General features: G+C 36.5%; 1 pseudogene; it reads left to right on the top strand.

Annotated features, from left to right (window-relative positions):
- The first annotated feature begins 14,687 nt into the window (after positions 1–14,687).
- Positions 14,688–17,360, top strand: LOC143668941 (S-formylglutathione hydrolase pseudogene; annotated as a pseudogene).
- The last annotated feature ends 10,178 nt before the right edge of the window (positions 17,361–27,538 follow it).

Raw genomic sequence — 27,538 nt, forward strand, 5'->3', positions numbered from 1 at the left:
TGTCAACTACTTTTTTAAAATGCTAGAATTTTTACAGAGATTTTGTTCAGTCTATAGATCAATTTATTGAGAGCGACCACCTTGAGAACAGTGAGTCTTCCATATCTGAACATGGAGTGTTTCTCCATTTATTTAGATTTTTAAACTTTTCTCTACAATGTTTCATACTTTTCAATGTATGAGTCTTAAAGTTATTTTGTTAAATTTATTTCTAAAGTATTTTATTTTTTTAACAGAATTATGAACTTATTTTCAGAAGCTTTATTGCTAGTATATATGGCAAGAGTGGACATCCATACTTTTTCCCTGATCTTAGAGGGAAATCATTCAGCCTTTCACCATTAAGTATGATCTTAGCTGTAGATTTCTCATAGGTGCTGTTTTAGTTTCCTGGCTACTAAAACAAATACCATATGATGGGTTGAATTAAACTATGGAAATTTACTGGCTTATAATTTTGAGGCTGGGAGAAGTCCAAAATCAAGGCTTTGGCAAAGCAATACTTTCTCCCCAAAGACCATGGCATTCTGGAACTGGTTGCTGGTTATCCTCAGTCATTAGTTCTTCTGTCACATAACAATGCACACGGTAAGAGTCTTCTTTCTCTTCTAGATTCACTGACTTCCAGCGTCTTGGTTGCTCCCTGTGGCTTCTCTTTCTGTGTCCACTTTCCTTTGCTTGTAAAAACTTCGGCCATATTGAATTAAGGTCCACCCTCATTCAGTTTGGGCACAGGTAACTAATAACACTCTTAAAGGTCCTATTTACTAATGGGTTCTCACCCTCAGAGCCATGTGTTGGGACCCGAATGCCTTGTGTAGGGGGCATGATATAATCCTCAATAGACGTACTTTATCAGGTTGAGGACATTCATTTCTATTCCTAATTTGTTGACTTTTTCTTTTTTTAATCAAAATGGTTATTGGACTTTTTCAAATGATTTTACTGCATAGATTGAGATAAGCATGTGATCTTCATTCTTTATTATTCTATTCATATGGTATATTACTTGGTTTTCAGATGTTAAACTAACCTTGCACTCTTGAGATATATCCCAGTTGGTTGTGGTATATAACTCTTCTATATGTTCCTGAATTCTCTTTTCTAATATTTTGTTGATGATTTTATGATTTTTCTATATATGTTCATGATATTTTCTTGTGGTCTTTTCATGTGATGTCTTTCTTTGGCTTTGTTATCAGAGTAACACTTGCCTTATAAAATGAGTAGGGATATGTTCCCTCTTCTTCTATTTTCTAAGAGAGTTTGTAAAGAATTTGTTATTGTTATTATTTTTTTATTTATAAAATTCACCAGTGAAGCCATCTGAACTTGGTCTTTTCTTTGTGGGAAGATGTTTAAGTATAAATTCAATTTATCCTTTTGCTATATATTTATTCAGATTTTCTTTTTCTTTCTGAGTTTCAAGAATTTGTGTATTTCTAGAACTTTCTTCCAGTTCATCTAAGCTGTTAAATATTTTGGTATAATACTATTTATAATCCTTTTAATTTCTGTAAGGTCAGTAGTAACATCTCCCCTCTGTTCATGATTTGTGTCATCTCTCTTAATTTCTTATTCAGTCTAGCTAAGTGTTAGTTATTACTATTGAACTTCAGTTTCGTCTATTTTATTTATTTTTCGTTCATTTTTTATTTCAATGATTTTCATTTTAATCTTTATTTCCTTCATTTTCCTTACTATCAGTTTAGTTTGTGCTTCACTTCTAGTTTCTTGATGCTATCCTGAGATGTATTCAAGTGATTTCATGGGTGCAAAGAAATTCTGCTATTATGAATACAGAAAGTGTAGAACCTTAAAGTTTCCCTTTAGTTCTAGCCACCTGTATACCAAGCACTTGAAATGTGGGTAGTACAAACTGGGATGTGCTGTAAGTGTAAAATGCTACCATATTTCAAAGATTGAGTACCAAAAAATTATCCTAAAAATCTAGTTCACAAAAAATTAATCGAATTACATGTTGAAATGATTGTATATTGGATATATTGGGTTAAATAAGGCATTAGTTTTATAAAATAATTTCACATTTTTAACTTTTAAAAATGCGGCTATTAAAAAAACAAAAATAAATTAAAAGAAAAATGCAACAAAAATTTAAAAACTAAAAATGTGGCCATGAGAAAAATTAAAATTATAAATATGCCTCACATTACATTTCTTTTGGACAGTGTGGTTCAAAAGGCGCACTTTGTAGGACTACTGATATCCAAGTTGACATGCTTAAATGAGCCTTATCATTTTCCAAGAGAAAATTAAATTCCAGAATATCAGAAGTTAACACTCCCAGAATGAGAAAATTGCATATCTATCACTGCAGTTGAATAGACCCATTAAAGTGTTACGTAATTACATTGTTTCACAATTTGGAAATATCTCAAGAATTCTCTTTAAAGTAATAAGTAGTTTCTCCAAATAGTTCATTCCATTTTTTTATTACCAACTCCTTCAATGCGTCTCTAAAATACATTAAATTTTATAAAGTGAGAATAATTGGCTTCCGCAATTTTTCAAAATTAATCTTACAAGGAAAATGTTATAAAGGAAGAAAAAGCCATTTATAAATCTAAATCATTTTTTAAGGTGACAAAATTATTAGAGAAAAATATACCAAATCTCACCCTTCAATATCAACTAATCTTTTTTCAAAAACTCATTTGATGAAAAAATATATATATAAACTTTTTAGAACTTTTTGTATCTTTGGATTCATAATGGCTTTGAACCCAACCAAGATGGAATGATGCCCATCCCCTACAGAAGTTTTGAACTGCTGGCAAGAACTGGCAGAAACATCTTTCTCAAAACTCGAGAAAACAGTTGAAAAAGGGCAAGCACCAAATGAAGAAACTGGCTACTTAAAAGTGGGAGGATCTCACAGCACCCTGGCCGGCCCCTCCCGCACGCTGAGTGAAGAGCCAGCCCACACGCCCAGTGTGGATCCCTGGTCCTGGTTCTGGAGGGAGCATAATAACCCTCACGGAGAGACCATATATGTCTGGGCCAATCTGTCTGGTAGTGGCCCGAGGGACTCACAATCCTACAACTTGTCCTGCAGGTAGGAGGCAGCTCACAAGCTCTCTTACGGAGAGTAAGTCATGTCATGCTACCCAGGGCAAGGGATTGCTGACTGTAGGACATAAAGTGCAGTGCCCAGGACCATGAGGAAACTATTTCTCAGGGAAGAGGGGTGTTTGGAATTCTGTAAATGGGGGAAATCTTAAGGGCCACACATGCATGCACAAGACAACACACATATGCAGAGAGACTCAGGGAGGCCCCTGAAAGTTGTTCTCTAAATTCATTGTATGAATAAGCCCTAAACAAGAGTACTTTAGTAGGTCAATTGGTAAAGATTGGGAAAGGTGTTTTCTTCTTTCTTTCTTTCTTTTCTTCTTCTTCTTTTTTTTTTTTTTTTTTTTTGGTTAGCTCCTGCAATCAAGGAAAGCCAACTGGAAACACTAACAGGACACAAGCTTAAGGAACAGATGCCTCGGAGTTTAGTTTATAACAATAAAGTATTAAAATATCAAATGTACAGATTTCAACAAAAAAAATTACAAAATATATAAAGAAGCAGGAAGTGATAGCCCAGGCAAAGGATGAAATTAAAGTAGTAGAAACCATCACTAAAGAAGACCAGATCTGAACTTATCAGACAAAGACTCTTTAAAAAATGGCATTAATTATGCTCAAAGAGCTAAAGGAAAACATGTTTAAAGAACTAAAAGAAATCAGGAAAACAGATGAACACAATGAAAATGTCAATAGAGAGGTGGAAATTACAGAAAGGAACCAATATAACTGAAGAACACAGTAATATAAATTTAAAATTCCTTAGAGGAGTTCAACAGCAGATTGGAGCAGGAATAAGAAGGAATCAGCAGGCATAAGAAAGAATCAGTAGACTTGAAGATAAGATCATTGAAATCAACCAGTCTGGGGAGCAGGAGGTGAAAAAATTAAGAAAAGTGAACAGCACCTGAGGAACCTGTGAGAAACCAGCATATACCTGGAGGGAGTTCCAGAAGGAAGAAAGAGAGACAAGGGCAGATATTCAAAGAAATAATGGCTGAAAGCTTCCCAAATCTAACAAGTCACGACTGAATGTATCCAAGATGCTCAGTGAACTTCAAACAAGATAAATCCAAACGGAACCATACCATGACACAGTATAATCTATCTGTTAAGTGCCAAAAGTAAAGAGAGAATTCTGAAAGTTGCAAGAAAGAAGCAACATGTCATGTACAAGGGAGCTTCATTAAGATTAAGTGCCAATTTCTCATCAGAGACATGGAGGCAAGAAGGCATTAGTAAGACATATTTAAAGCGCTGAAAGCACAAATCTTGCCAACCAGGAATTCTATAACTGGAAAATTATCCTTCAGTAATAAGGGAGAGATTAAAATATTTCCAGATAAATGAAAGCTGAGGGAGTTTGTCCCCATAAACTAGCCCTAAAGGGAAGGTAAAGAGTGTCAGGACAGTAGACAATACGCCAAAGCCACAGGAAGAAATAAAGATCTCCAGTGAGGAGAGCGACAGGGGTAAATATAAATGCCAGTATTATTGTATTTTTGGTTTGTAATCACACTTACTTCCTACAGTCTCTAAAAGGCAAATATATGAACATGTAAATGATCACAAGAAGTGCATAAAGGTGGGGGGACAGAAAGGTGTAGGAATATAATTTATGTACACCATTGAAACTAAGTTGGTATCAAAGCAAACGAGATTAAATTAAAGCCCCGTAGCTATTAAAAAATATATATCAGAGAATATGCAAGTTCACAGAAACAGAAATTCAAATATAAGTTTCCAGTGGCAGGGGATAAGGGGAATTAATGCAAAATGGGTGCAGAGTTTCCATTTGAGAAAGGTTTTAGTAATGGAAGGCAGTGAGGGTACTGCAATGTGATTAATCACACTGAATGGTATGCTTGAAAGTGGCTGAGATAGAAAAGTTTATGTTGTGTACGTGTTCACACAATACGCAAAAAGAGAAACTAGAGGAACGATGACAATTAAAGGCAATACATGAGCCTGGATGAGATCTAACAAGGGAGGTGAGAAGGCTCAAAAGAACATAATGACACATAAGAAAAAATTGGAAGATAGACTGTGAGCTTTAAATCAGTGTTAAATTTCTTGAACTTGGTAAACATTTAAAATGTCTAAGTGGATGAATATCCTTGTTCTTACGAAATGTGCAGTATTAAATATTCAAGGAGCATGAGGTGTACAACATAAACTCAGGTGTTCAGAAAACAGATTGATAAATACCTAGACAGACAGACGCATTGATGGGGGAGGGAGGAAGGGCTAGAGAAAGAAAGAGAGAGAGAGAAAAAAAAGAAGGAAAGAAAGAAATAGAGAGAGAGAGAGGGAGGGGGGGGGAAGGAAGGAAGGAAGGAAGGAAGGAAAGAAACAGAAGGAAAGAAAAAGAGAAAGAAAGACATGACAATTGAGGCAGAAAAAAAGGAAGAGAGAGAGAAATGATAATTGAGGAGAAAGGAAGAACGAAAGAAAAAAGAAAGAGAAATGAAGGAAGGAAGGAATAACAATTGTGACAGAATATTAAAATTGGTGGATCAGGATATTTAGGGAGATAGGAGTATATTATAGTTCTCTGTATGGGGTTTATATTATTTTTGTAACTATCCTGTAAGTTTGAAAATATTTCAAAATAAAAAGTTTAAGTTGAAAAGAAAAGGCCTTGAATCTCTGCTTTTAGGTTAAATTGATTTTAAAATGTGTTCTAAGCACTGGTAATATTGACAATTGCTTTTCTCCTAAGGGAAACCAATCTAAGGTGCCATTTCTGTTATGAACTTGAAGAGCTGATTAAGAGAGTAGAAGGGATCATGTCATTCACAGTGGGAAACCCTCTAACATTCCTTCCTCATTAGAGTAGGGCAGGAGTCTCGTGGCTTCAGAGTATATACAAGATCAATCACTTGTCAAGAAGTTACACAAAAGTGGTGTATTTTGTTCACATGCTTAGTAGCTCTAACTGGATGCATTTATAGAAACTGAAAAAAAATGAGGTAAAAAATGATTTAGAGATGATTGTATTTTTAGTGATTCAATACAGATAGGATTTTTGCCGTGATACAGTATTTTTCATATAACCTTTTGCATTGAGACATAATTCATGTGCCACAAATTTACATGAAAGTGTATGGTTCAGTGGTCTTTGTATAAGTACAAAGTTTTACACTAATTCCAGAATATTTTCATTAACCCACAAATCATTAGCAATCATTAACCCATTAGCAATCATTCCCCATTCCTTCTTCCTCCTCTCCTCAACCCTCCCCCTTCCCTTGCCCCAAACCCCAGCTTTTGGCAATAACCGATATACTTTTTGTTCCTATGAATTTGCTTGCTCTGGACATTTCATATAAGTGGAATAATACATTATGTGGGTTTTTCTTTTTTTTTTTTTAATCTAGCTTCTTTTACTAAGCATGTTTTCATGTTTCATTCATGTTGTAGCCTGTATTAATAGTTAATTCCTTTTTATGGTTGAATAACAATCTATTACATGGATATACCACATTTTGTTTATCCATTAATCTGTTGAACATTTGATTTTGTTTCCACTTTTCAGCTATGATGAAGAATGCATTACTAAACATTTGCATACAAATTCTTGTGTTGCTATGTGTTTGCATTTCTCTTGAATATTTATTTACCTGGGAGTATTTTGTTATATGACTAGGTCATATGGCAAATCTATGTTTAGCATTTTAAAGTACTGCCAATCTGTTTTCCAAAGCTGCTGTGCCATTTTACATTCCTAACAGCAATATATGAGGGTTCTACGTCCTCTACATCCTCACCAATACCTGTTCTTAGCTATTTTTTAAAAAAATGTTTAGCAACGTTAGTGAGTGTAAAGTAGTAACTTATTATTATTATTTCATTCCCGTAAAGACTAATAATGTTGAGCATCTTTTCATGAGTTTATTGGCCATTTGTATATCTTCAGAAAACTGTCTATTCAAATCCTTTCTCATTTTTAATTGAGTCATTTTTTAATTTTTTTACTGCATGTAGGAGCTCTTTATATATCCAGGGCACTAGTCCCTTAACAGACATATGATTTATAAATATTTTTCTCACTTTGTGGGTTGTCTTTGCACTCTCTGATAGTGTTCTTTGAAGGACAAAAGGTTTTAATTGTGATGAAATCCAGTTTTTCTATTTTTTTCCTGGATTGCTTCTGATTTTGGTGTCATATCCAAGAAAAATTGCCTAATCCAAGGTCATGAAGATTTACACTGATTTTTTTTCTGAGAGACTTATATTTTTAGATCTTACATTTAGATCTTTTGTCTACTAATGTTTCTATATGGTGTGAGATAGAGGTCCGACTTCATTCTTTTGCATGTGTGACATGTTGACATGCTATAATGTATTGAAAAGACTATTTTTTTTCTCCATTAAAAATCAATCGCCCATAAATGTAAGGGTAGCAGAATTTCAAGAATCATCAACCCGGAAGAGACAGTGAAAGCACTAAAAGAGAACATTGGATCTGAAAAAGGGAGAGATGTCTTTCCAGTGGCAGGTCAAAAATTAATTTATGCAGGCAAAATCCTTAATGATGATACACTGCAAAAGAATATAAAAGTGATGAGGAAAACTTTGATATCAAGGAATACTGGCTTCATAGAACGAAGTGAGAAGCATTCTCTCTCCTTCTATTTTCTAAAAGAGTTTATGAAGAATTAATATTTTTAAAATACATATTTGATAAAATTCACCAATAAAGCTGTCCGGACCTGGGCTTTGCTTTGCAGGAAGATTTTAAATCAGTAATTCAAATTGTTTTAAGTCTTCATTCTTGTTTTAAGTCTCTTCAGATTTTCTATTTCTCCTTGAGTCAATTTTGGTAGATTCTGTTTTTCTAGGAATTTGTCCATTTCACCTAGGTTATCTAATTTGTTGGCATGTAATTACTTGTAGTCATCTCTTGTAATTCTTTCTATGTCTGTGAGGTCAGTATTAATATCCCTTGTTTGACCTATTTTTAGGTGCGTATGTTTATAATTGTTATATCTTCTTGATGGATTGACACTTTGTCGTTAGAAAATGCCTTTATTTGTCTCTAATAACCATTTTTGCCCCAAAGTCTATTTTGTTTAATATTAGCACAGCCACACCGCTCTCTTTTGGCTACCATGTGCACAGTATCTCTTTTTTCCATGCTTTTACTTTCAATATATTTGTATCTTTGAATCTAGAGAGTTTCTCTTATAGAAAGTAATAGTTGGATCATATGTTTTATTCATTTTTTGCCAATATCTGCCTTTTATTGGATTGTTTAAACCATTTACATTTAGTATAATTAGTCCAAAAATAAGATTTGTGTCTGCCAACTTGCCTCTTTTTTCCATATACTGTATATCTTTTTTATTCCTCTATTCCTGCATTACTGCTTTCTTTTGCATTAAATATTTTCTATTCCTCTATTTTAATTCTCTTGTAATTTCTTTGACTATGTATTTTTTAGTTCTTTTCCTAGTAGTTGCCCTGGGGATCATAATAGCATCTTGATTTATCCCAATCCAGTTCGGCTTAATAGAAATTTAGTTTCAATAATATACAGAAACTTTGCTCCTATGTAGCTCCAGTCCCTCCATCTTCCTTTCATATTTGTTGTATACAAATATATCTTTATACATCGTTTGCCCATCAACACACACAGATTTATAATTATTGCTTTATTCAGTTCTCTGTTAAATCAGGTAAGGGATAAAAGTATTATAAATAAAATATATATTTGTGGTGGTTTTTATATTTCCTTATGCAGTTGCCTATACCAGAGCTCTTTATTTCTTCAAGCAGATTTTAGTTACTGTCTTGTGTCCTTTCATTTCAGCCTGAAGGACTCCCCCTTAGCATTTCTTGTAGGGCAAGTTTATTAGCGATAAATTCCTTCAGTGTTATTATCTGGGAATGTCTTAATTTCTCCTTTGTTTTTGAAGAGTATTTTTGTTGATGTAGAATTCTTGATAAGTCTTTTTCTTTCAGCCCTTTAAATATGTCATCTCATTCCTTCTCTCCTCCATTTTCTCATGAGAAATCAGCTATTAATCTTATTGAAGATCTCGTGTATGTTATGTCATTTCTCTCTTTCTGATTTCAAGTTTCTTTATTTGACTTTTGCTTTTGACAATTTGATTATAGTGTGTCTAAGTATGAATGTCTTTGATGCTATCCTATGCGGAGTTTAGTTTCTCAAATGTGTAGATTAATGTTTTATCAAATTTGGAAAGTTTTCAGCTATTGTTCCTTCATGTATTCTCTGTCTTTTTTTATCTTCTTCTTCTGGGACTCACATTCTGTGCACGTCAGCATACTTCATGGTATCCCCCACAGGTCTCTGAGGCTCACTTCATTTTTCCTCATTCTTTTCTTCGTTTGATTTCTCAGAGTGTATTCAGTCATTTTTCTTAAAATAAACAAACCCCAGATTGCTACAAGCCTTGGTTAATTTCTAGAGCTCTGAAAAAGTTGCTCTGACATTTTTTGCCAGTGTTCTCATTACTTTTATGGAGAAGATTTTTGGATATCTTTACTCCACCATTGCTGTTGATATACAATTCGTTGTTTAATAAAGTACAAAATTAGTTAATCAGTGACTAGTGTTTTAATAAGAAACCCATATTTCAGTTGTTTGGCTCTAAATTCATCCTCAAGTTCCTAAAAGACTACATAAAATCATTCAGAATTAAGATGACAAATGGACACTTCGTAGATATGGACATTCTCTCAAATGGGAATTTCTTTCTATATCTTTAGTCTTAAACAAAGCTTAATGACTTTTTATGATGAGTTACTTTTCATTGGAAAGCATATTTTAAGTCTTTTTTTTTTTTTTTTTTTGGCATGGGCAGGCACAGGGAATTGAACCCAGGTCTCTGGGGTAGCAGGCAAGAACTCTACCTGCTGAGCCACTGTGGCCCGCCCTGAAGGCATATTTAAAACCAGAAAACACTGCAAAAATAAAAGCCAATATTAATGCCAATTAGTGTTATTATTAGTCAGCTTTAATTATGTAATTCTTTTTTTGAGAAAAAATAGAGTAACTTCACATTGGAGTTGAATCTAACAATCAGCGTATCAATTTGGGGTCATCAATGGGTGACCAAATTCATGTTTATAGAAGCAAAATAAAGCAGAGATATAGGTTAAAATGTAAATATTCCTGAGTGACAGCATCCATGTACATTCACTTGATTTAAATGTCTATCTTTCCTCCCTTTGTTTGACCTCAGCAGTCTAAATTTTAGTCTCAACCTCTATAGGTTTCCACTGCTGCAGTTCTTCTCCCTGAATAAGACACAGTTGAGCCAAGTCTCTGAGTTCACTCAGAGCGGGAAACACATTGCCATTTTGAGGAGGAATCCTGATTCTGAGTTAAGAAATCCCCACCTTTCACCTCTCAAGTCACCTTTCTATTTACATCTTTTCAAGAGTTCCTTATACTATGGTAACTACTTTCCATAAACCCCTGCGAGCTGAATTCCACCACTCCTTCTCCCCTTGAGAGTGAGTAATTTAAAGTGACTCTTAGTAAACAAACCCCAAGACATTTTTCTACTCAGCCTTGACTTTTCAGTGAAGCAATGCAATCTTTCAGCCCTCATTGGCTTAGTTATAGAAATGCAGCATAACTTTCTCATTCTGGGAATTGCTGTATCTGTTTAGAGCTGAGGACCACTTACTTTTCCCTTGAAATTCTCTTTTTCCTTGGTGTCTCCTAATGTTGCTTTATTTGAGTTCATTTTTGTTGCAACTTTGTGTTTCCTTTTCCTCTTTAACCTGACAAACTTGAACGAAGGCCTTCCCCAAGGTTCCGTCCTCAGATACTTAGCTTTCATCCCTCTACACGTGGAGACCTCCCTGGTCTTTTCAGAGATCTTATGTGGTGTCATGTAGATGATCATTTGTTCAGCATTATCTCAAGGAACCTCTATTTATGCCCCCAGGACACTCTCTTGAGGTCAGATGCACAGATTCAACAGATCTAACTAACAGTCAACTCAACACCTTGCCCTCTTCTCCACTCAACTCTACCACACCCCGAACAGTTTTCCTCCTGACTTTTCTATTTCTGTGAATGATGCCACGATTTTTCCAATTCTTCAGGTTTTATAACTGAGAAAAATAAAAGTTATTTTTAACCTCTCTGTTCATTTGCCCTCTCGATATAGTCATTTAGTTTTATTTATTCTTTTTCCAAAGTTTATTCTTGGTTCATCTTTTTTGGTAGGGGATTGGAAATATCTGTTTAACAATTTAATGCTTATATCCTTTGATTTAACAATTACATATCAAGGAATTTCTCATACGTCTCTGTTTGCACAACTAGGCAAAAGCATATATGTATAGGTATGTTTATTTTAATATTGTTGAAATAGAGAATTTGCAAACAATCCAAATATCTATCAATAGATGACTGCTTCTCAATATGCAAATATGATAAAACGCCTAAGAGATTCTATTGTATGAAAAGTCAGTGATAAGACAAAATTTATATTGCTTCATTTGGTAAAACATAAAAGGATGCACACACAAATACAATGATATACACCAAAATATTTTGTAAGTCAGTTTTTTCCATTTTTAAATTAAGATTTAATTCATATGGAGTAAAATTAACCTTTTAAAGTATATAGTTCTGAGAGTTTTGACGAATGTATAAAATTGTGTGACCAGCTCCACAATTAAGATATGGAATGGCTCTATTCCTCAAAAAACTCTCTTTTGCCACGTTTTGGTCCATCACATCCCTCACCCACAACCCCTGGCAACTACTGATTTGGATTTTTTGCTCTGTATAGTTTTACCTTTTCCAAAATGTCTTTAAACTGGCTTCTCCTCCTTTGGAAAATGCCCATGTTTGTCTTCCTTCGAGTGTATACTTTCACTACATGTTAAAGCTTTGAGCTGTACACACTGAAAAAAAAAGTCATATGACACAGATGGAATTATACAATATTCAGCCTTTTGAGTCTGATTTTTTTTTAAACTTAGCATCGATATTTGAGGTTCTTCACTCTTGTTAGCTATATCAGTTCTAATTCCTTTATGTTGCTAAGTGGTATTTCACTGAATAGATATACCACAGTTTGTTTACCCATTTACCAGCCAAGGGACGTTTGCTTTGTTTCCAGTTTGGGACAATTATGAATAAAGCCACTACAAGCATTCATGTATAGGTTTTTGTGTAAATATTGGTTTTTAAAGCAGTTTTATTGAGACATACTCACACATTATACAATCCATCCGAAGTGTACAATCCATGACTCACAGTATATTCACAGAATTGTGTATTCATCACCACAATCAATTTTAGAACATTTTCTTTACTCCAAACAGAAAAACCTCATACCCTTTGTTCTAGTTTGCTGGCTGCCAGAATGCAACACACCAGAGACAGATTGGCTTTTAATAAAAGGGAATTTATTTTCTTAGTTCTCCAGAGGAAAGGCAGCTAACTTTCATCTGAGGTTTTTTCTTACGTGGGAAGACTCAGGGTAATCTCTGCTGGCCTCTCCAGGCCTCTGGGTTCCAAAAACTTTCCCCGGGGTGACTTCTTTCTGCATCTCCCAAGGCCTGGACTGAGCTGCGAGTGCTGAGATGAGGTATGCTGAGCTGCTTGGGCTGTTCTACGTTGCACTCTCTCATTTAAGCACCAGCCAATTAAGTCAAACATCATTCATTGCAGCAGGCTCGCCTCCTAGCCAACTGCAGATGTAATTAGCAACAGATGAGGTTCATGTACCATTGGCTCATGTCCACAGCAACAAAACAGGTGACTTCACCTGGCCAAATTGACAACTGAATCTAACTACCACACCCTTTATACCCCTTATTATTGACACAGCACTGGTGTCATACCTTTGGTGCAACCAATGGAAGAGTATTAAAATACTACTGTTAATCCATAGAGTGTAGTTTGCTTTAGGTGTATTTTTTCCCACATTCTGCTCTGTTGTTAACACCTTGTAATAATGATGCATATTTGTTCTAGTTCATGAAAGAACATTCTCATATTTATACTGTTAACCCCAGTCCATCTTCCACAACAAGGTTTACTACGTTATACAGTCCTGTGTTTTATCCTCTAGCTTTCTTTCTAATGACATATAACCTTAAACTTTCCCTTTCTACCACACTCATACCTTGTGCTGGCTTGAATCTGTTATGTACTCCCAGAAAAGTCTGTGTTCTTTTAATCCACTCCTGTGGGTGTAGACCTGTTATGGGTGGGACCTTTTGCTGGGGTTGTTTCCATGGAGATGTGACCCAGCCATTTCAAGGTGGGTCTTAATCCCCTTGCTGGAGTCATTTATGAGAGGATAGAAGGCAGAGACACTTTGGAGAGAGCTCAGAGCAGAGAAAAGCTAAGACAGAAACACCCGGGAGAAACAAGCAAGGATCCACAGAAGCCCAGAGACATTTTTGGAGAGAAGGACCAGCAGACGTTGCCATGTATCTTCCCATGGGACAGATGAACCCGGATGCCCCCAGCCTCTTCTTAGAGAAGATATCTTTCTCTTGAAGCCTTAATTTGGACATTTTCATGGCCTTAGGACTGTAAATTTGTAACCTAATAAATTTCCACTGAAAAAGCCAACCCATTTCTTGTATACTGCATTCTGGCAGCTTTAGCAAACCGAAACGTACCCTTAATTCAGTGCTGTTAATTACAGTCACGACAGTGTGCTACCATCATATCTATCCATCTCCAAACATTTGCAATCTATCTGATTAAAAATTCTGCACAAATTAAGCATCAGCTCTGCACTTTCTATGCTCATTCTATCTCCTGGTAACCTATATTCTAGATTTTAACTCTATGAGTTTGTTTATTATAATTAGATCATATTAGTGTAAACATATCATATTTTCCCTTTTGTTTCTGGCTTATTTTACTCAACATAATATCCTCAAGGTTCATCCATATTGTCACATGCATCAGTACTTCATTCTTTCTTACTGCTGAATAATATTCCATTGTATGTATATACCACATTTTGTTTCTCCATTCATTGGTTGATGGACACTTGGGCTGCTTCAATCTTTTGGCCACTATGAACACTGATGTGCAAATATCTGTTTGCCTCCCTGCTTCCAGTTCCTCTGGGTGTAAATCTATTAGCGGGATTGCCAGATCATATGGCAGTTCTATGCTTAGCTTCCTGAGGAACGGTCAAACTCTCTTTCACCTTGCAGCATTATTTTACATTCCTACCAAAAATGAATGAGTGTTCCTATTTCTCCATATCTTCTCCAACATTTATGGTTTCCTGTTTGTTTAATAGTGGCCATTCTGGTAGGTGTGAAATTATGTCTCATTGTGGTTTTGATTTGCATTTCCCTAATAGCTAATGATGTTGAACTTCTTTTCATGTGCTTTTCAGCCATTTTAAACTTAAGTTTTTGTTTCTTTTGGTAAATATCTAAGAGTACAATTGATAGGTCATGTTATAAGCTTATGTTTAACTTTATAAGAAACTGTCAAACTCTTTTCTAAAGTGGCTATAACGCTTTGCTTTCCTATCAGCAATGTGTGGAAGTTTTAGTTGCTTTAAATCTTTGTCAGTACTTGGTATTGCCAGTTTTTCTTTATTTATCATTTTAGCAATATGAAAAGGTATGTAGTGGTATTTATTGTGGATTTAATTTACATTTCCCTAAAGACTAACGAAGCTGAGTATCTTTATCTGTGCTTACTTTATGAATAGACATTTTTGAGAAATACACACACACACACACACACACACACACATATACACAATGAACTCTTAACCATGATTATGTACAGTGCAGACTTTCCAGTAGCTAAGGGGTAAAGGAGATTTTTATATTTCATCTTCTCTTTTTTTATGTACTGTTTAAGCTTTGTCATGAACGCATTTACTGTATATTTTTAAAAACAAGGCAATTTATAAAATTCCTTCCTATGGATAAAGTTCTCTGTGTCCTATGAATTCACTAGCAGGGCTTTATATGTAAAATGTGAAGGTAGTAGATTATGCAAACAACAACTAATGGGTGATCCAGGATACAAAGGGATTTGTGACAAGGTATATAAAAAGATCTCTCCTGGTAATCCTTTCTTTTCAATTCCCCTAATCCAGACCTTACCATAAGGTAAAAATTGATGTTATTTCAAATATTTTGAAAATCAGTTGTCCATCATTTTGATGACTTTAATAAGAAAAATAACAAGAAATCAATGTTACAACATGAAAACATGCTTGTCATAAGAAAAACTAAAGCTAAGAAGGGGAGAAATAGGAAAATTCTATTTCAAATTTGAGGCCTAGCCGCAGAGAGATATTGGTAAACACCTATTAGAATGTCTAAAATTGGAAAGATTGAACGTACCATGTGTTAGTGAGGATTTGGAGCAATTGGTACAATCAGAGGCTACTGGTGAGAATGTAAAATAGCGCAACCAGTTTGGAAAACATCTTGGCACTTTCTTAGAAACTTTCAAAATATCCCTATCTATGACCCAGTCATTCCACTCTTAGATATTTACCTGAGATAAAGCAAAGTACATGTCCATGCAAAGACTTGCACACAAATGTTCATAGTAGCTTTATTTATAATAGTTCCAAACTGGGAGCAAACCAATTGTCCATCAACTTGCAGATGGAGAAACAGATTGAGTTATATCCTTACAATGGAATACTACAATGAAAATAAAAAAGAATGAACATAGATGAATCCCAAATAATAATGCTGATTAAAAGAAGCCAGACAGGGCAGGCCACGGTGGCTCAGCAGGCAGAGTTCTTGCCTGCCATGTCAGAGACCCGGGTTTGATTCCCGGTGCCTGCCCAAGACAAAATTTTAAAAAGCCAGACATAAAAGCATATGATTATATTATTCCATTTTTAAAAAATTCTAGAAAATGCAAATTAACCTATAATGACAGAAAATAGAACAGTGTGGTGCACAGAGGAACAAGGGAGAGAGATTACAAAGAAGCATGAGGAAAAGTTTGGGGGTGATGGATATATTCATTGTCTTGATTGTGGTATTGGTTTCATGGGTGCACAAATATTTAAAAACATATCCAGTTATTCAGGTTAAATATCTGCAATTTGTTTTATGTCAATTATACTCAATAAACCTGCTAATAAAAAGTTGAACCATAACAATCTCTGAAAATTCTTTGACTTCCTTACGTACAGACTTATTAGATAAAAAGAAACCATGCTAAGGAGATCAGATTGTAGACCTGTGGTTTTCAAAATTTGGAAATATTAGATGATAACAATAAAGATGGGGCAGGGGTGTTGGAAGTGGATTGCTTAAGTGGCCAAACATTTTTCTTCCCGCAACTTTTTTTTCTTCTACATCTATTGGACAACCAAACACTGCATAAACTATCCAAAAGAGTAACCACTAACCACATGTGGCTGGTGAGTACTTGAAAGATGGCTGGCGAGAAGTGGAATCATTAATTTAATTTAATTATTTTTAATTTTAATAAGCACATGTGACTGCTGTCTACCATATTGGACAGCACAGCTCTGGACCACATGTTGTGAGATATCTGTTGTTTTGCCATTCTTTTCCTGTCCAATTGCTATTTTATCTTTCTGTCTTCACCAGAGAGTGACTGGCGAAGTTAAAGATTTCCGGCAGTAGTAGTAGAGGCTCCTGCTGAAAGGATTGAAGCAGCCAGGGGGAAAGCACACCTGAACTTTTCAAATAAAACCTGCCTGCCTATTTCCATCATCACAGAAGGTTCTTTTGGACAGCACTGCTCTCTAGAGGGTTGTCGGAGGTGCTTGAACATGACAGGTATGAACTAAGGTGCAAAATGCAATTTGCTGTATGCTTACTTCCAAAGTTAGGCACTGGAAAAAGCTATTGCACTGTACTGGCAACCTGCCTTAGAATACACAGAGCAAATGCTGCAATGAATGCAGCCATCAGCAGCTGCCTCAGAACACGGCTGCGTCATCATTGCTCCAGACAAAAACCAGGGGAAGATGAGATCTGAGACTTTGGCACTAGGGCTGGATTTTCTGTGGATTCCACTTCAGAACCTTGAAAAAGCTATTTGCAGAATGTACTCTTACATAATGGATAAGCTTCCTCAACTGATAAATGCCAATTTCCCAGTGGACCATGGAAAAAAGTCTATTTTTGGCCGCTCCATAGGAGGCCATGGAGCTCTTACTTGTGCCCTGAAGAATCCTGGAAAATGCAAATCTCTGTCAGTATATGCTCCAATTTGCAACCAGTTCTGCCTTTGGATGGAAAAACTCTCTCAATGGATGATTGGGATTAGATAAAAATGAATGAAGGCTTATGATGCTGTTATTCATATATATATATATATTTATATATGTATTTTTTTTAATTGAGAGATCTTTGCACACACACAGCCCATATATGGTATACAATCAGTGGCTCACATTATCATCACATAGATGAGTATTCATCACCACAATCACTTTTAGAACATTTGCATCATTCCAGAAAAAGGAAAAAGAAAAAGAAAAAGCTCATACATCCCAACTCCTAACTCCCATCCTCTCATTGATCACTAGTATTTCGTTCTACCTAATTTTTTACCATTTATCCCCCACTCCATTATTTTTTAAATTTTTTATCTTTATTTTTTTACTCATCTGTCCACACCCTGGGTAAAAGGAGCAATAGACACAAGGTTTTCACAATCACATGGTCACATTGTAAAAGCTATATAATTATACAATCATCTTCAAGAATCAAGGCTACTGGAACACAGCTTAACAGTTTCGGGTGCTTCCCTTCAGCTACTCTAATACACCATAAACTAAAAAGAGGTAGCTGTGTAATGCATAAGAATAACCCCCAGGTCAACCTCTTGACTCTGTTTGAAATCTCTCAGCCACTGAAACTTTATTTTGTCTCATTTCTCTCTTCCCCCTTTTGGTCAAGAAGGCTTTCTCAATCCCGTGACCCTTTACAATAGGCCCCCAACCTGATAACCCATGCTCTCAACTTCAATTCTCCAAGTTTGTACTTTATAGTTAGTCTATCTGATGGAGGCATGGTAATATTCATCTTTTTGTTTCTGCCATTTCATTCAACATGTAGTCCTTAAGTTTCATTTACCTAGTTGCATGCCTTACAACTTCATTTCTTCTTGCAGTCACTCAGTAGTCTGTTGAATGTATACCCCACAGTTCCCCTTTCCATTCCTCAGTCTAGTTACCCTTAGGCCACTTCCATTCATTGCGAATCACCAACAGATGCTGTAATTCTTAAGGAATTGTATTTAGATTCTGGTTGGACATGATCAAGGGGATGATGATCGAACATTTCAGCAAGACAGCTACTTCCTGATAACTTTATGACTTCGTGTATTAATTGTTTTTAGATTGCAAGAGAGTTATGATTATAGTTACATTTCATTACAATCACATCAGACTTCATGTAAAACATTTGAAGGCAAGAAATAGGAGATACTAGGATCTCTTCTGAATGACAGCGATCAGAATTAAGAAAAAAGAAGCTATTAGATTTTTAAATATGGGCTTTCATGATACTAAAAGAGCTTCATTCTGTATTTGAATCACCTTCCAAATATACACACAGAAAACAAACAAAGGAAAGGTTCAGATATATATTGAATGGCACCACAAAGTTATTCAGACTTCTCTATAGTTGCTTTTTCTTTCTGATATGGAGAAGAGTGGTCTTATTTTACAGATCTCTTAGATATGTTTTATAAGGGTGCAGTAAATCATTCAAGATTTGTCAGAAGATCAAATTTCGTTGCATGAGGAATGAATTCCATTTCTACATCAGTGAGCAGTAAGATATTACTTATGTTTTATTTTTCAGAATCCGCTGAGATTTGGGCCCCCATCTCTTGCTTCTCCTCCATCAGATCAGAAGCTTGGAATAAAATATTTACTCCATTCCATGGCAGAATTCTCCCCCTACCCACTCCCAGCCCAGGCATTTGCAGAGATTACATTAATTTAATTTCATCCCCTTTTATTTCATCATCAGTAGGAAAAGCTACACAATTAGATATTTTTGCAATGTTTTAAAAATGGAGGATTTCACCTAACACTTTTATGATTCTTAAAACATGAAATCAAATGTTCAGGTCCCAACCCCTGAACCTGTGGATGTGAACCCCTTTGTAAATAGGACCTCTGAAAATGTTATTCATTAAGGGGGGCCCAGACTGAATGAGGACGGACCTTTGTCCAATATGGCTGAAGCCCTTTTATGCAAAGGAAATTGTTTGGGGATAAAGAAGCCACAGGCAGCTGTCATAACCTGAACATTAACAGAACCTGGAAGAGAAAGGAGAAAACACCACCACGTGCTTTGCCATGTGACAGAAAACACAAGGAACCCCAAAGACTGCTAGCCAACCAGAAGGTACCAACCCCAAGAGGAAGGAAGCTGTCTAGCCTCTGGAACCATGAGCCAATAAATTCCTGTTGTTAGGTCAGCCATTGTCTGGCATTTATTTTAGCAGCTACCTAGCTAAGGCATAGTCTAATAAAAAAATTAAATCAAACTAAATATGTAGTTCTTTGGTCACACTGGCCACAATTTGAGTACCAGTAGCTATATGTGGCTGGTGGATGTTTTGGACAGCACGGATTATAAGACACTGCCATCTTTCTGAAATATTCTGAAGTGGAAAAGGTATATTCTGTAAAACCCAATTGCTGATGGTCTGATCCCATATGAAATCTCCTTCAAAAGAAGAATAGTCCACAAGCTAAAAGAATAACAAAAAGAAGCCAGAGTTTGTCTTAGTTGCCAGGGGCACTATAACAAAGTTCTGCAGACTAATTGACTTAAATCACAGAAATGTATTATTTCCTCATACTGGAGATGACAAGTACAAAATCAAAATGTCAGCACAGCCATGCTTCCTTTTTTTTTAATTGTGAAATATAACATATAAAGAAGCAAAAAATTTTCAAGTACATTTTAACAAGTAGTTATATAACAGATTTTAAAGTTTGGTATGGGTTACAGTTCCATGATTTTTCGTTTTTCCTTCTAGCTGCTCCAAGACTCTGGAGACCAACAGAAATATCAATATAATGATTCAGCAGTCATACTCATTTGTTAAATCCTATCTTCTCTGCCATGTTTCCTCTTAAAGGAGGAAGCCTTTTAGAAAAAGCCATGTTTTTTTCCGGGTTTCTTGTGGGTGGATGGCAATCCATTGCATATCTAGGCTTGTGGCATAACTCAATCTCTGTCTCTATCACATGGCACTCTCTCTCCTCTCTCTCTCTCTCTCTCCTCTCTCTTTCTCTCTCTCTCTCTCTCTGTGTGTGTGTGTGTGTGTCTGTTTTACTAACTGTGTCTAAATTTCCTCTGCTTAAAAGGATACCAGATACATTGGAGTAAGGGTCCAACCTAATCTAGTTTGACCTCATCTTAATTAATATCTTCAGAGACCCTATTTACAAATATAAATAGGGCTGGGGGGGGGACACAATTCAATTCATAACAGAGTCCTTCCTATAGACTCAGACATATTTGGGGACCATCAGTGAGGGCAAGCAGAGGGACACCCCTTCCCCACCCAATCTCCACTATCCAGAAGCATGCATGTTTATTCTCTTTCCCTCGTGCAAGAATTTCTCCCTGTATTATCACTGAGTGCTATGTTGACAACTGAGAAAGTCACCGACAGCTGGGGAGTTATTTTCTCCTTTAGTCACAAGATGATGGAGATAATCTAGGATGGGAAGTGTGGGGGAGAGAAGAGAAAGACAAGTGCTTGTTGCTCACCAGAATTGGATAAGATAGCAGTAGCACATAATTCTTCCTTTCGTGTAGACCAGACACTTAAATAACTCACAATTCTATCCCTTACATTTGATGAGAAATCACAGGATCATATCACTGAAACTCTTGAGGTGCCAGCTAGAAAGATCAAGTTCTAAGTCAGCTTTATTGTTATTTTTCAGGATCATTACAAAATAGATCATCCATATTGCAGTGTTTCAAAAAACCAAGGAATCCAGAAAACTTGACTGAATACAATTTTCCAAGTATGAGGTCTGGTCAGGAAACTATTTGAAGTTCATCCTTCCTTTTTTGTCGACAACTGTTGAACTCAAACAGACAGAAACTTGGAAACCTAAGTTGCTCACTGTAAAAAGTTTTTTAGGTGCTCTTGCTGGGAACATATCTAATTGGAGAGAAATCTATTGGTTTGGAATTTTCTACTTACTATCTTAGAGAGTCCATGAAATTGCATGTAAATAAGAATAAGAAAATAAAATTATTATTTATATATATTAAACTGGGTTGCATCTTTGAGTATGGTTAGAAGGGGAAGTTTTAGGTTGCGTATGTGTTAGTAGAATAAAAATTACAAAAAAAAAAAAAACCACACACACACACACACAAAAGTGGGATTGTATAGGACCAACAGTGAACTCTCTTGTGGATGATGGACTATAGTTGATGGTAGAGCTGTGAGAATGTTCTTTCATGGTTTGTGGTGAATGTTGCACACTAATGCAAGGTGGGGTATGGAATCCTGCTTTGTGCGTGGTTTTTCTATAGCCCTACAATTTCTCAAATTAAAAAAGAAAAACCTTATATTTAATACATGCTAAATACATTACATAAAATACATATAATTATAATTTAGATATTTATATTTAAATGTATATTATATATACAATATTAAACTTTTTCCTCTATGCATACTTTCTGGTTTGTTCCTTAACTTAGTGTTAGGTATAAAATATTCCATTTAACCAAAATCTACTGAATTTTCTACAAGCCAGTGAATGACTATTTTGGCATTTCTGTCATTAAAAGGCAGTTGTTAATTTTGGCGAAACTCTCTGTAGACTTCTATCTCTCAGGTTTTCTTTCTTCATCATCATTTGCTGCCCTGTCTTGTTGCAAAATTATAAAAACTTATGCCGTGATTAAATGAGTGAGGCAGGAGTATTCCACTTAATAAACAATTTTATTTTTTTTAACTGAAATGCAATTCTCTATTTCAAATTATGCCCTATGACTTCACGTCTAGCTTGCAACTACAAAATATATCACCTAGAAGACTGCTGAAAAGAAATGAAAGAATGTACAAATGCTAGCATGTCGTGTTAGGTTGATGTGGGTTTTTAAAATATGTTTTCCATTATCATTATTTTTAAGCTATTCCATTAAAATGAAAAATGAATGAATGACTTCTTACTAACACACTCTTGCCTAACTATTGGTTTCAGGCAATTTCACCCTCTCAGGCGCTCTTTGCACTCAGAGTACAAGGGTTAAATAGCATAGCTTTTGCTGTTCTCACTCTGGGTTCATAAATTCTTTGGGAGAGTCTCTCTCTCCCTTAGACAGTCTGTAAACTTTTGAATCTGGCTTTTCTCTTTCGAATTTTGTTTATGGAGCCATTGCCATATTTCTTCCCAACAATTGGAACAAACTTCGTCTCTTTTTCAGAGTGCCTGACGTTAAATCTGGCTTTGTTTCACAAAGCAAAGTTATTTGCTGAGCACTAACCATGTATCACACAGTTGTGCATGGTTGTGCCCATGGGTATCTGGATAATGGGTGAATGGAGTTTATTTGCCAACATGTGCCAAGAGAATGAGATCCCATATGAGCTAGTTACAGACCGTTTCTTAGCATTGCGTGGCAATATGAAATAAATTTGAGATATACATGGACCACCTCTAGATGCTTAAATAGACATGAGGACATAAGACTTGAAAGACAGAAAATGGAAAAAGAAATTGAGAGTAATTTCTTTCCAATTTAATGAATAAATTTCATATAGGTATATATACCATATATGTCACAAATATTATATGTGTGGTGAAAATTTCAAAGATATTCAAAGAAGATGAGATGAATATGGGCTAAAGATAAAGCTCCAATGAGCCAGCAGAATTTAAAAAGGATCTTTTGGTTTGTTAAGACGAGTGGACTTATCTATTTCTAGTTAGATAAAATTCTCATGTGGGGATAATCTCATGCACAAAGTGAGTTATTAGGGCACTTGCACATGAGGAGAGGGGTCCACAAGCCCGCTTCTTCTCCAATGCCTTCAGAACTGCACCCTCCTTCCCATCTCAATGCCTGAAATTAATGAGTTAAGGTGTGGCCATTACAAGATGCCCTTTCAAAAAAAGGCATATCCCTATAAGGTCAAGCATAGCAAACACAACCTGCCTAGGCCGGTTTGAAAGGATTTATGTACCCTAGAAAAGCCATGTTTTAATCCTAATCATACTTGTGGGAGTAACTGTTTCTTCTAATCCCTATTCAGTACTATAGGTTGGAAACTTGATTAGGTTATCTCCATGGAGATGTGACTCACCCAGTTGTGGGTATTAACTCTTGGATAGAGGGAGCTATGACTCCACTCATTCCAGGTGGGTCTTGATTAGTTTACTGGAATCCCTTAAAAGAGGAAGCATTTTGGAGAAAGCTCAAGAATGATGAGAGCAGCAGAGACACAAGTACTACAGAAGCCACCAGCCAGCGATCTTTGGAGATGAAAAAGGAGAATACCCCTGGGGGAGCTTCATGAAGCAAGAAGCCTGGAGAGGAACTAGAAGATGTCACCATGTTTGCCGTGTGCCTTTCCAGTGGAGAGAGAAACCCTGAACGACATCAGCCTTTCTTGAGTGAAGGTAACCTCTTGCTGGTGCCTTAATTTGGACATTTTTGTAGACTTGCTTTAACTGGGACATTTTCTCGGCCTTAGAACTGTAAACTAGCAACTTATTAAATTCCCCTTTTTAAAAGCCATTTCATTCCCGGTATATTGCATTCTGGCAGCTAGCAAACTAAGACAGTGCGTAAATGATTCTGTTGCACAAGGCTGTTGGCACCTCCATCCTGGCGTACCCAGAACCCATGTTCACCTGAGGCTGAGATACTCCCTTCGCTGAGGATCTCAGGAAGGAACCACTTGGCTCTGCTTTGCACTGCTGTAAATCATTGATATCTCAACTAATTTTTAGACACAGACCCCTCTGAAAAATCTGATAATAGCTATGGAGTGTTACCTTAGTTTCCTAGGGCTGCTGTAACAAAGGACTACAAACCCGGTGGCTTAAAACAACAAGAATTTATTCTCTCACGTTCCTGGAGGCTAGAAGTCTGAAGTTAAGAAGCTGACAGGGTCACACTCCCTCTGGAATGTGTAAGGAGAATCCTCCTTGCGCTCCTAATTTCTCTTGTTTGACGGCCATCCTTGGCATTCCTTGGCTCACAGAGACATCACTGCAATCTCTGCCTCCACTTCTACATGGCCTTCTTCTCTTTTGTGCCATCTTCCTATGTCATTCTCCTCTCTGTGTCTGTCTGTCTCTGTGCTGGTTTGAAAGGATGCATGTACCCTAGAAAAGCCACGTTTTAACCCTAATCCCATTTTGTAAAGGCAGCCATTTCTTCTAATCCCTATTTGGTACTGCATATTTGAATCTGTAATTAGATCATCTCCCTGGAGATGTGATTGAATCAAGAGTGGTTATTAAACTGGATTAAGTGGAGATATGTCTCCACCCATTTGGGTGGGTCTTGATTAGTTTACTGGAATCCTATAAAAGAGGAAACATTTTAGAAAAAGGTAGAGATTCAGAGAGAGCAGAGAATGCTGCAGCACCACGAAGTAGTGAGTCCACCAGCCAGCGCTTTGGAGATGAAGAAGGAAAACGCCTGCTAGGGAGCTTCATGAAACAGGAAGCCTGGAGAGAAAGCTAGCAGATGATCATGTTCACCCATGTGCCCTTCCAGCCGAGAGAGAAACCCTGTGTTCATGTGCCTTCTCACTTGAGAGAGAAACCCTGAACTTCCTCGACCTTCTTGAACCAAGGTATTTTCCCTGGATTCCTTTGACTGGACATTTCTATAGACTTGTTTTAATTGGGGGCATTTTCTCAGCCTTAGAACTGTAAACTAGCAACTTCTTAAATTCCCCTTTTTAAAAGCCTTTCTGTTTCTACTATATTGCATTCCAGCAGCTAGCAAACTAGAGCAATCTCCCTAACCACCCCCCCTCCCCGTTTACAGGGGCATGGGTCCTACTGGACTAAGGGCCCATCCTACTTCAGTGGGACCTCATTTTAATTGATATGTTCAAAGACTATCTCCAAGGAAAGTCAAAGCCACAAGACCAGGGGTTAGGACTTGAATATGTTTTTGGGGGGGACACAATTCAACTAATAACAATCATCTTAGATAAATGCACAAAACCTGAGACATCAAAAACAATTCATGGAAATATTAGTGGTCAAAGAAAGGTGGGGGGATTAAGGGGAATGGCACGTATGAGTTTTTTCTTTTTTCTATCTTTTGCTGGAGAGATGCAAATGTTCAGAACAAATGATCATGATGATGAATATACAACTGTGATGATATTGTGAGCCATTGCTTGTAACCATGTCAAGAATGTTTGTATATTTTCACCTTGTTATCCAAGATGTAATGGAGAGGCTGGAGGAAACTGCCTGAAAATGTAGAGCTGTGTTCCAGTAGCCATGTTTCTTGAAGATGATTGTATAATGATATAGCTTTCACAATGTGACTGTGTGATTGTGAAAACCTTGTGTCTGATGCTCCTTTTATCTACCTTATCAACAAGACGAATAAAACATATAGAATAAAAATAAATAATAGGGGGAACAAATGTTAAAATAAATTTAGATTGAAATGCTAGCGATCAATGAAAGGGAAGGGTAAGGGGTATGGTATGTATGACTTTTTTTCTGTTGTCTTTTTATTTCTTTTTCTGAATTGATGTAAATGTTCTAAGAAATGATCATGATGATGAATATGCAACTATGTGATGATATTGTGAATTACTGATTATATATGTAGACGGAATGATCATTAAAAAAAGAATGTTTGTATATTTGTTTGTTGTTCATAATAAAAAAAAAAACAAACCATTCTTGGAGTTCACAGACTCCTGGAGCCTGTTTAGGAATCCCAGGTTAAGAATCTCTGCTCACAGGGCAAATAAAAGGTATCATTGTGAATGTCTGTGGCATCTGAGGAAACTGCTATTTACTTTTACTTTCTTCTATTTATTGACCATCCACTCAACTTCCATGGCCATGTCCCCCACACCCACCACATATGGATGGACAAGACCATCAAAATCACAACCAAAAATCCTCACGTTGGGGGAGAAAGGCCCATATGCTGCTGCCATCAGATTTATTTCCTTGTGCTAGAATCACATAAGCAAGAGCGAAGTATAGCCAAAGGGGTCTGGGTCTGGGGAGGGGGCAACAAGAGGGTGGGTGATGAAGTAACTGGGGCCGGCTCTGCCATACTTGGTAGCCATTCCACCGAGTGAGAGCTCACAGTAACTCCACATTACCAGGGAAAGGCACATAAAGCACAGCCTCCAAAGAGTTGTGTCCCTTCCAGATGCCGGGTCAGGACATATGAAAGTAAATAAGATAAAATCTTTACTAGGGACCTCGACATGGCAAGAATTTGGAATATTTTAAATGTCTTTTCAGGATGCTTCATTTCTGTGACCCTGGCTCCTCTCCCACTGGAGAGGAGGAGAGCTTGGATACAAGAGTTGAGCAAGGGAATCTCAACTTCTTAACCTCTTTCAGAAGAAAAGGATTTAAAGAACTAATTCACCCAAAGCAATCTAACGATACCTTTGTTGAGCATCTTGTACTCCAGAGTTGGGACAATACTTAACTTATAACATACTTACCGGTACCCCATCAAATGAGGAGGGTACTCCAGACTGTTCCTTTCTCTGCACTAACTCTGAAGTACTGAAAAGTTCTATCACTTTTCTCAGTCATGTCTATTCGTCACTCACACACCTGCTCAATGGAAGCAGGATATCTCGATTTTATTTCTAGGTTGACTCTTGGTGATGCATAGACATCCATTCCCTTTACAATCTGGTCTTGGTGTAACTACTCATGATATTATCAATGGGTAGTTTTCTATTTATTCCTACTTGTTGCTATTTATTCCTGAAAAGTGTAGTGGTTAAGTGCACAAATGCAAATCAGATTGCTAGGTCCGAACCCCACTACCAAATGCTGCTTTGTGGTCTTGAGCAAATGGCTAAATCTCTCTGCACTTGCCTCTTCATTTACAAAGTGGAGATACGAATAGAATCCACTTCATAAGACTGCTGAGTTAAAACATGTAAAATGTTTAGACGAGAGTCAGGCCTGTGGTCAGTGCTCCATATGTCTTAGTTATGGCCATTTGTCTCTGCTTGGAGTGTTGTTTTCCCAGCGCTCACAATTGTGACACATAGTAAGTCCTCAACTAAGGAGTGTTCTTGACTCAACTGCTGGTAAAATCATCCACTGATAACTTTTCACTTGTGAGCTATTGAAATAAAACACAAACTCCCATAGCACATTTTTAAAAGCATCTTTTATTCCTAAATATAGCATACATACAAAGAAAAGAAAGGAAAGGCACTGATTTTCAAAGTACACTTCAACAAGTAGATACAGAACAG

Source organism: Tamandua tetradactyla, chromosome 25 (assembly GCF_023851605.1).
Source record: "Tamandua tetradactyla isolate mTamTet1 chromosome 25, mTamTet1.pri, whole genome shotgun sequence".
Classification (NCBI taxonomy): Eukaryota; Metazoa; Chordata; class Mammalia; order Pilosa; family Myrmecophagidae; genus Tamandua; species Tamandua tetradactyla.